At 33.9% G+C, this 9965-nt stretch overlaps 1 non-coding gene and 1 pseudogene across 1 annotated transcript; one reads left to right on the top strand and one right to left on the bottom strand.

The window, feature by feature from the left end:
- Positions 1-328: 328 nt before the first annotated feature.
- Positions 329-3298, bottom strand: LOC101427177 (general transcription factor II-I pseudogene; annotated as a pseudogene).
- Positions 3299-4844: 1546 nt separating this feature from the next.
- On the top strand, positions 4845-4950 carry LOC111765354 (U6 spliceosomal RNA). Its single transcript, XR_002797727.1, has one exon. It is a non-coding gene; the product is annotated as a U6 spliceosomal RNA (small nuclear RNA).
- Positions 4951-9965: the final 5015 nt, after the last annotated feature.

The following is a 9965-nucleotide window of genomic DNA, read 5'->3' as shown; positions in this document are numbered from 1 at the left end:
AATAGAAAAAGTAAAGTACTGAACTATCACAGGTTTCTTCACTGCAGAAGCTGAGATGTTTTAATAGTAGATATGATCATTTGTTTGGAAAATAAACACCATAGCGGAAGGTTCTGCTAAATACATAAAAAATCTGATGAGAATAATCCCTGTTATTTTCCCTGCCATTTCCAGCACTGTTGTAAAATTCTTATAATGCATTCCAAAGTAAACCAGCCATTCCAAATCTATAGTCACCACTCTTTAATTCAATTCACAGAACTGTTGAAAACGTAGTAATTTCTATTTAAAAATAGAAAAAAAATTGTTTGTATAGAAGGTATTTCTGTTATACAAGTATATTACATAGCTTGGGGTAGTAACAGGTTCTAAAAGCTCTTCTCAACCACCAATACTTTAAGCCTAGCAGGGAAGAGGTCTTCCATATTGGAAATGTTTCTTGCTTGATTTGAGAGCTTCCATCAGTCTCCTTTATTTTATCTATGACAGGCTTGGCTCACCTAATTCTTATGTCACTCCTGGGTCTTCTGATTCATTCTGGTCCAACAACTGGTTATTAAACACAATGATTGGGGAGAGTATAATGACTCCGAATTTGATTATGTCTGAATAATCTAAGATCATTCTCATGGAACTGAATTCCAGATACCTGACCTGGGGACTTTGAATGACACTCCTGGGGGCATGCCATCAACCACCACACAGTCATGGTTAATCATGATTTTTCTTTAGGGAACTTTCACAGGGAAATCCATACTAATTGCTTCACTGAATTTTTGACTGACAAGGTCATTCAGTTGTTCCCTTAGCTGTCTAGCTTTCAACTTTTAACAGTCTCCCATTTTCATCATCTGAAATTATCACCTGAATGATGTTAAGATCTCCAACATCTGACACAGTAGTAGTAACTTTGGATGATGAATTTATTTTTCTTGGAGGGTTCTTGAAGGAGGTGCTCTCCTGAATAACTCTCAAATATTTTGGGCTTTTTAATGAATTTAATCTTGACTTTGTTTCTGAGTATCTTCTCCTGCCTTGGAATACCAAAAGTAGATAGTCTTTGGAATGGTACACATGCCTTCCACATAAAAATCTTCTGGGAAAGATTCAAATAGCACAAATGGCACATTCACAGCAAGACTGAGAGCTTCACCACATTTTTCACTGAAAAGATTTTCAACTTTCTGTTTTAGGTCCATGATTTTGGAATTCCAAGCTTCAAAGAAAAACTCTCTTCCTTGAGGCTTGAAGGGAACCTTAGAACCATTAGCCTGGGTAGATGTTCAAACAGGATTGTTGTTATTAGGACTTTCCACAGTAACCTCAATTTCAGGAATCTTTGAATTGTTCCACGGCTTCGTGGTCTTTTCGGGACTGTAATGCTTTAGTGTTTATGTTACTAGCCATTCCATGAAGCAAACAGGAAACAACTAGTTCAGATTTTTAACAGGCAAACTTGATTTTATTACTCCCACACACAAGTCTTTCAAGTTGTGGAATTCCAAACCAGGGAGGACTTCGAATGGGAATTCCTTCTGGCAAATCTTCTACATAAAGGAACACAGGATTTGATTCAAACACTAGGTATGATACTTTTACTGCCTCTGTGAGTAAAAGAGCTTGGGCGAATTTCAAAATAAAAATCTCTTTCACTTGTTTGCATAGCTCGGTAATTCTTACATTCCAGTCTTCTTTGATTGACTTATTTGTTCTTGGCTGAAAAACTTCAAATTGTACTGTGAATCAGAAGTTCTGGTCTTTTAATAACAAATTTAATTTGATTGCCCACTTGCATGATTTTTTTTTCCAGCCTTGGAATTCCATACCATGAGGGACTTCTAAAAGGAATGTTTCCTGGTAGACATTCCACAGAGAGAAATTAGGATAGTCTTCAAATTTCCAGGAAGGTACAGCCTTAGATTAAGTGCTCCCAAAGGCTTCAGCAATGTTTTTGCAGAAAAACTCATCTACCATCTTTCTTAATTTAGTGATCCCGGCATACCACTCTTCTTTTACCCCTGAAGCTGGTTTATCAAGTTGTAAATCTTCACATGTAGAATTCAGAAGTTCATGCCTCTTAATCACAAAATAAATCCTTTCCTTTGCAAGTAATACCCTCTCCAGGTGAGGAATTCTGTAACTGGATGGCTATCTAAAAGGAATTCCTTCAGGAAATCCTACATAAAGATCTCAACATGTGACTGGATATGGTGATATGGGATCATCAAGAACCTTTGGTTTTTATAGCTTGAGCATATTTTCTATCAAACAATTCTTCAACTTGGTTATGTAGATCAATAATTTGAGCATTCCATTTATCAAAGTTGAACTCCCTCACTTTCCATTTTCCAGCATTGGCAGGTTCAGTAATTGTGAGCAGGTTCATTGGTCTTTGGTTTCTTAGTAGGTGCATAATAATCATGTTCAATAGTTACCTCAACTTCCGGGTCCTCACTTGTTTCTGAAGGGATATCCTGAGCAGCGTCTTTAGCTGGTGCTTCTATTTCTGTTCCTTCATTGCCTTCTGAAGAATGATGTCTTCCTTGAATGTTGTATTGATAGTTATCAGGGTCTTCTGATTCTTCCTTTATGGTCACAGCTGCCATTTCTAGGGAAATGCCAGAATCCTCCATGGGCTCAATTTTCACTTTGTTGGTGCCACAACTTCCATGTGGAAGCAGAATTGCCCTTTCACCTTCTGTTACTGTCATACTACCACCTAGGTGCTTCTTTGGCTCTAGGAAAGATCTCTTAACTATAAATGAAATCCCTGCTTTGTTTTCCAAATTCCATTTCAGTGTTGCAGGATCATAATTCTCAGGGTGTTTAAAGGCAGCTCCTTCAGGAAGCCCCTGAACTACCACAGGCGTCTGGACTTTTAACGTCTTCTCATATGGAACAGGTACCACTGCTGCTTTGCCTAAAGCTTTTCCATAGTAAAAGCAGAAGTAGTCCTCAACTGTTTTTCTCAGTGTCTTGATTTCCACAGCATCTACACTCACCTGATTTTTCTGGTTTGTAGATTTCATTTTATGCATCTCTACAGCCTTTTCTTCTTCTTCAACACAGTATTTTATGAAATCTTTCTGAAAATCTTTCCTGGTATTAACAAAGGTGCATCCTCTCTCGGTTCCAGCAACAAACACATCTCTTTCTTACACTGCAGTGCAGCCCACTTCTGCCTTGACTTGACCATTTCTTTACACATTGACTCAAGAAAAGACACAAACGTCACTATTCTGCTCTCTGAAGACTCCTCACCTTCAACAGGCAGGGTAGACATTGCTACTTGGGTCATGATCCCCCAGAACAGCTGGCTCCAGATAGCGCTGGGGCTCAGGGTGTGGAAGGGAAGCAAGTATGGTGGGATAAGGCTAGCTGGGGAGTGGGCAGGAGGCAGCCTGGTGAGTCTCAACCAAGCTCCTCTCACTGGCTGCATGGCTGCCTCAGCCCCTTGATCTGATCACAGGAGACATACCTAGAGGCCGGGTAACCACAGCAGGCAGGCAGCCATAGCTAATGTGACAACTGATTTTTGACAAGACTGCCAAGTCCACTCAATTAGAAAAGAACAGTCCTTTCAAAAAATGGTGCTGGGAGACCTGAATATCCATATACAAAATAATGAAGGGAGACCCTATCGCATCATTACAAAAAAATTGACTCAAAATTGATAAAAGACCTAAATATAAGAACCAGAGCTATAAAACTCCTAGAAGAAACTGTAGGGAAGCATCTTCTGAATATTATTTAGACACAAAGCACCAGCAACAAAAAGACAAATAGAAATATAGGATCTCATCAGAATAAAACTTTTGTGCATCAAAGGATTTTATCATGCAAAGAAAACCTACACAATAAGAGAAAATAATGAGAAACACACATTTAATAGGGTTTTAATATACATAACATATAAAGAAATTCTACAACTCAACAATAAAATGGCAAACAACCTAATTAAAAGTTGGGCAATAGAATTTAGTAGATGTTTCTCCAAACCAGATATCCACATGACCAAAAAAGCACATGAATAGATGCTCATCATCATTAGCTATTAGGAAAATACAAATCAAAATCCCAATAAGAAACTATTTTGCATCCGCTAGAATGACCACTAATAAAAAAAAAAGTTACAAGTGTTGGAAAGGATGTGGCAAAATAGGACACTGATATTGCTGATGGGAATGTAATATGGTGGAGCAATTGTGGAAGAAAATTTGGCAGTTCCTCAGAAAGTTAAGTATAGAATTACCATACAACCCAGTAATCCCACTTGTAGGTATGTACCCAAAAGAATTAAAAGCAGAGACTCAAACAGATATTTCAGTACCAATGTTCATAGCAACATAATTCACAATTGCTAAAAGATAGAAGCAACCCAAGTATCCATGAACCAATGAATGGATAAATAAAATGTGGTATATATGTGCAATGAAATAATATTGAGCTATTTAAAAAAAAAAGAAACGATGTTCTGTATACGTGATATGAATATATGGATGTATGGATGAATCTGGAAAACATCATGTTGAATGAAATAAACCAGACTCAAAAGACAAATATTGTGTGATCAAATTAATATGATATAATTAGAATAAGCATACTCATAGATGCAGAATCTAGAATATACTTTGCCAGGAGCTAGATTTGGGAGTAGGGAATGGGAGCTAATGTTTTAATGGTAAAGAGTTTCTTTTTTGTTTGATTGTAAAGTTTTGGTAATAAATGGTGGTAATCATAGCACAACATTTTGAATATAATTAACATTATTTAATTTTATACATGGAAGTGGTTAAAAGGGGACATTTTAGGTTGTATGTATGCTAGAATAAAAATTTAAAATAGTGCTCACTTCGGCAGCACATATACTAAAATTGGAATGATACAGAAAAGATTAGCATGACCCTGCTCAAGGATGACACGTAAATTCATGAAGTGTTCCATATTTTTAAAGTGTAAACTACAACATAAACTATAATCCATGCTGTGTAGCATTGCTCCAAAATGTATTCATCAAATGTAATAAATGTACCACACTAACGAAAGAAGTTGTCGATGTGGGAGAAATGGGGGGCATGGGGAGTGGTGTATATGGGAACTTCTAATATTTTTTAGTATAACATTTTGTGTGATCTATGTATCTTTTAAAAACAGTTAATAAAAATGAAAAAAAAAGAAAACATTGTCAGAACAAAATAAAGATATAGATATCTTTTTTAATTTAAAATAAAAAATTCAAAAAGGAGATTATACCTTTCAATTATCCTAAGTATGTGATCTGCCAAATTCCCATATACACAAAGGGAAAATCAATTAATCAATCATTTAATTACTTAAAAAGGAAAAATTATATTAAATAATTTATATATGAATAAATAGGTGTTAATTATACACACACAACACTATAGTCAAAATTAGTTCTTTTGGCGACAATAGCCTGGTATGAATACTTAATTTTAATTGAATCTGAAACAGTTAATCTGACCTTATCCAAGATTTTTCCAGGTGATAACTGTTTCTGTCAAATCTAACAGACGTCTACTTGTCCTAAAATATAAAAAAAACAAGCATACATTTTTATGGATGTTACTTTTTAATTATCACAATACATAAAGGAAGACTATACTGACATTATAGAATGCCAGTCTTCAAGTTTAATTTGCTAAAAAGCAAAGTAAGAGATCCAGAAGGAAGTTAACAAGAAGAGAAGAGACTATACAGTATAAAAGCATTTCATATTAATGGGGATTCTTCTCTCATTTGAATTTTTTTAATGCAAGTTACTAAGTTAATTTGTGCTTTGTGTTTACACGTGCTGCCTGCTTTACATTTTGCTTTTCAAAGGCAATTATATTTTAAAATATAGTTATATAAATAGATTTATATAGGTATGAAAATCAACAATAAAAGAGGCTCATAATCACTATTTAGAAGAAAAGTAAAGATTTTGTTACTTTGAAACTTTAGTTTAGTTGAAAGTATATATCCATTCTGCTTGCAAAACTCAACAGAGATATGCTTTATGTAGATTATTGACTATAAAGTCAGTTGAGGAACGTAGTTGTACAAATCACCTATTGCCATAAAGACCTACGAGTTAGTGTTCTTCAAATTGCCAGGACATTAAAAATTCCTAAGATGTTTACTAGAATTGAATATTCCTGCACTCTATTCAATGACTTCTGAATAAACATTTCCCAAGAGAGAAACACAACTCTGTACTCCCAATAATTTTCTTAGATGGCTTATGGTCAGGAAAATTTGGGAAACATGTTTTTCTAAGGACTCAAAACATAAGATGATTACTTTTAATTGTTGTGTTTCCTTTGCCAACAATAAGAAAGGAATTGGATGGAAAGGGGAACATACTCTGGGAAGCTATTTTAAATACAAATTATGGAGTCCTTTTTCATAAATATCTAGTTGGGAATCTTCTCAGGTCAAATTTTTGATCAGCATTGTTTAGGGATCATAATTTTGAGAATCTTTTGGAGCAATAAGGGGGAAAATATTCTCAATTAATAAATATGCACCACCTAGACTCTTGAGAACTTTAATTTTTATATATATATATATATGTATTTATATATTTATTAAAAATAAATATACACACCATTGCCAAACTATTACTTTGCTTTTTATTTTACATTTCTGTCAGTGATCTTTTTAAAGTACTAAGTAGTTCAGATGATTCCCCTGTTAATAGATTTCTTGAGTTCCTCAAAGTTCAAAGCACAGTATTTGTTCATTATTATTCCTCCTTCCCTCCCTCCCTTCCTTCCTTCCCCCCTTCCCTCCTTCCCCCCCTTCCTTCCTTCCTTCCTTCTTTCCTTCCTTCCTTCCTTCCTTCCTTCCTTCCTTCCTTCCTTCCTTCCTTCCTTCCTTCCTTTCTTCCTTCCTACCCCAAAACTTATTAAATATCTAAAATGTGCCAGGCAATTTTCTAGTTGCCATGTATAAATTAGTTTTTAGAAAAAGAAAAAAAAACAAAAAACAAAAACTGATCAAGCCCTTGCTATTATGTTGTTGTTTTGTTTCCTTCTAGAGGCAGGATAAACAGCATCAACATATATCAGTAGAAGACTACAGCACTATTTCCACAATTCACTAGATAACAATAACCAAACTAATTATTGGCACAGCATCTGAGGTCCACTGAACTCTAGAAAGAACATAAATGAAATTGAATGCAAAAATGTGTGCACGTATGCATATGTGGAATTTTCTGTGGAGTATGTCGATTATTTTTGTCAGATTAAGAAGGATCACTGCTCCCCAAAAGTTTAAGAGATGCCATAGGAGATGTGTCTTACAAATTCAAGAAGATCTCAGGTCTCATTCAGGGGGGTATTAGTTTTCGATCACTGCTGATACAAATTTTCACAATATTAGTATCTTAAACCTAATAGGAAAAAAAAACCCTAATAGAATAAATAAATAAATACGAATTTATTATCTTTGAGTTCTGGAGGCCAGAAGCCTGAAATCAGAACCAGCAGGGCTGGTTCCTTCTGTAGACTTCAGGAGACAATCCATTTCCTTGCCTTTTCCAGCTTCTAAGAAACCGCTTGTATATTTTGTCTCTAGACCTTTTCCTTAATTTTCGAAACATGTCACTCCAACCTCATACTTCTTTTGACACATCTATTACCCACTCAGATCTCCTGCCTTCCTCTTATAATGACGCAAGTAATTATATCACTCTCACTTAGACAATCCTGGGTAATCTCCCTATCTCAAGATCCTCATTTTAAGATGTCTACAGTGTCTTTTCTGCCATATAAGGTAGCATCGATAGGTTCCAAGGAGTAAAGTATAGATATCTTTGGGGGAGATCATTATTCAGCCTATTACAGTGAGTGATAGAGGTATTTAAGGAAAACAATTTATTTGTAGTTACTGAAGTCATACCATCCACGTGGTTATTGCCTACATGTAGGTATAAAGCCACCCACTCCCTTCACACAGAGCTTATAAACCAATATCGTTTACATCAGAGGGTGGCAAACTTTTTTTTGTAAATGGCCAGATATTTTGGGCTTTTCAGGCACTATGTTTTCTTACCTCTACCACTGTAACTAGAAAGCAGCCATAGGAAATACGTAAACAGATGATTGTGGCTGTGTTCTGATTAAACTTTATAGAAACAGAGGGTAGGATTTGACCTGTGGCCCTGACTTTGCTAATCCCCTGGTTTAGTAAATATAAATATATGAAATGTTTATTAAACAACAAATGTATTCTGGGGTGTTTGATAATAAAATGGTATCATGTACAATAGCATGCTTTTTGGACTCAAATCCAGATTTGGGATTGTCTCATTTTTTCTCCCTTAAAAGTAATATAACATTAGATACATTGATTAATCTATCTAAACATAGCCACATCTGTACTATAGTCACATTTACTTCATCGGGTTATGTTTCTAGATGCAATATTATAGCCCTGAGCTTGGCACATTTCAAGTGCTCGATACATATTATTCTATCTTCTCATTTCCATACAGATATGCTACAATATGAACATTAACTCACTTGCATATAAATACCTACCCATAACCTCAATCAATAAAAAATAGAGTAAGTATATGTTATAGAAAATGGGGTAGATATTAACATTAAAGAAGTTACAGTTAATATTTAGATTTATGTTTGAATCCTTGAATATAGAACATCACTTAATTGCTTGATAAATATTTTAAATAGCATAAAAATTGGACTAATTTTCCAACTATTTCTATTGTAATAGCAAAATTAATGGTTTGTACAAATTTGATTTAGGAATAATTCAACTTTAAAATGTGTGTACACTTGGCTTAATTAAAAACCTGAAATTTAAGGTTGTGTACATTGTCACTGCTCAAAAAGTACAAATGAAATTTACTTCTTAATGGACTTGGCAATCAGTTAAAGATCAAATCATTGTTTCTCTTAAAATTAAGAAAAATTCATTGAAACTTCTCAAAGAGGATTCTATTTAGAATAAATGCTGTTTGGTCATTTGATATTTCAAAATGTTCTTTTCTCTAGTTCTGTCCACATGTTCAGATTTAGGCAGTTTTCATGCCAAAACCCATTCCACACAGTCTCAAAGTGAAATATTGATGGTTCAATAATTTTTCCAAGTTTAAAATTAGTCTGTTCTTACAGAGAAAATATTCACTTTCATAATGAGAACATATGATTGTTTTTATGGCCAAAGGTCTAAAAAGTCAAGACCTATGGAAAAAGTTAATACAGTCTCCATCTCCTTTTGTAATAGAGAGCTATTAAAAGGTTTAGTCACCATTGCATTAATTATAATCATAATCTTTAAAACTAAATCAGATTCTTTTAACATTATTCAGGTTAAGCATTTTTTTAAAAAACGAAATGTGTTTATCAAATAAACACTGGTTTGGCATATAAAAATGTAGACTCTGTTTTTCTAAATATAATGCATTTATAAATAATTCCTCATTCTAAATACAAAAGTATTTGTTCTAATTTTGAAATCATTTCAGAAAAATAAGGCTAATAGATTTAAGCATCTTGAAAGAGAAAATCCTTGATATGGACCTTAATTCTGAAATATTGCTCTATTAATCATATTCTAAAATAACAATTTGATATTAACTAAGAAATTTATATTAAATTTTTATTTGGTTATCAAAAATTTTAATTTAACTATCAGTTTCTTTTGGAGAAATATTAATAAATGAAATTTAATTTGATATATAATCTGATGCTGTGAATATCAAAGGGTTGAATAAATGATATTCATTTCTCTCAAGTCAAAAAGATTATAATATAGTAGTAGACAACCTTTAAATTTTTAAATATTTTTCACTTATATTTTTCTCAATTCAGGAGCTAGAAATACAAAAATGAGAAAACCTATTTTCCTGAAAAAGTTATATTCTAAGTGTTGGGACTGAATCATGCCCCCCACAGATTGCAAATTCTGGTCCTAACCCCTGGCTCTAT

The sequence above is a fragment of the Dasypus novemcinctus genome, chromosome 4 (genome assembly GCF_030445035.2).
Source record: "Dasypus novemcinctus isolate mDasNov1 chromosome 4, mDasNov1.1.hap2, whole genome shotgun sequence".
In the NCBI taxonomy this organism is placed as follows: domain Eukaryota; kingdom Metazoa; phylum Chordata; class Mammalia; order Cingulata; family Dasypodidae; genus Dasypus; species Dasypus novemcinctus.
Note: the sequence above shows the minus strand (reverse complement) of the source record. Positions and strands in the feature narration are given on the sequence as shown.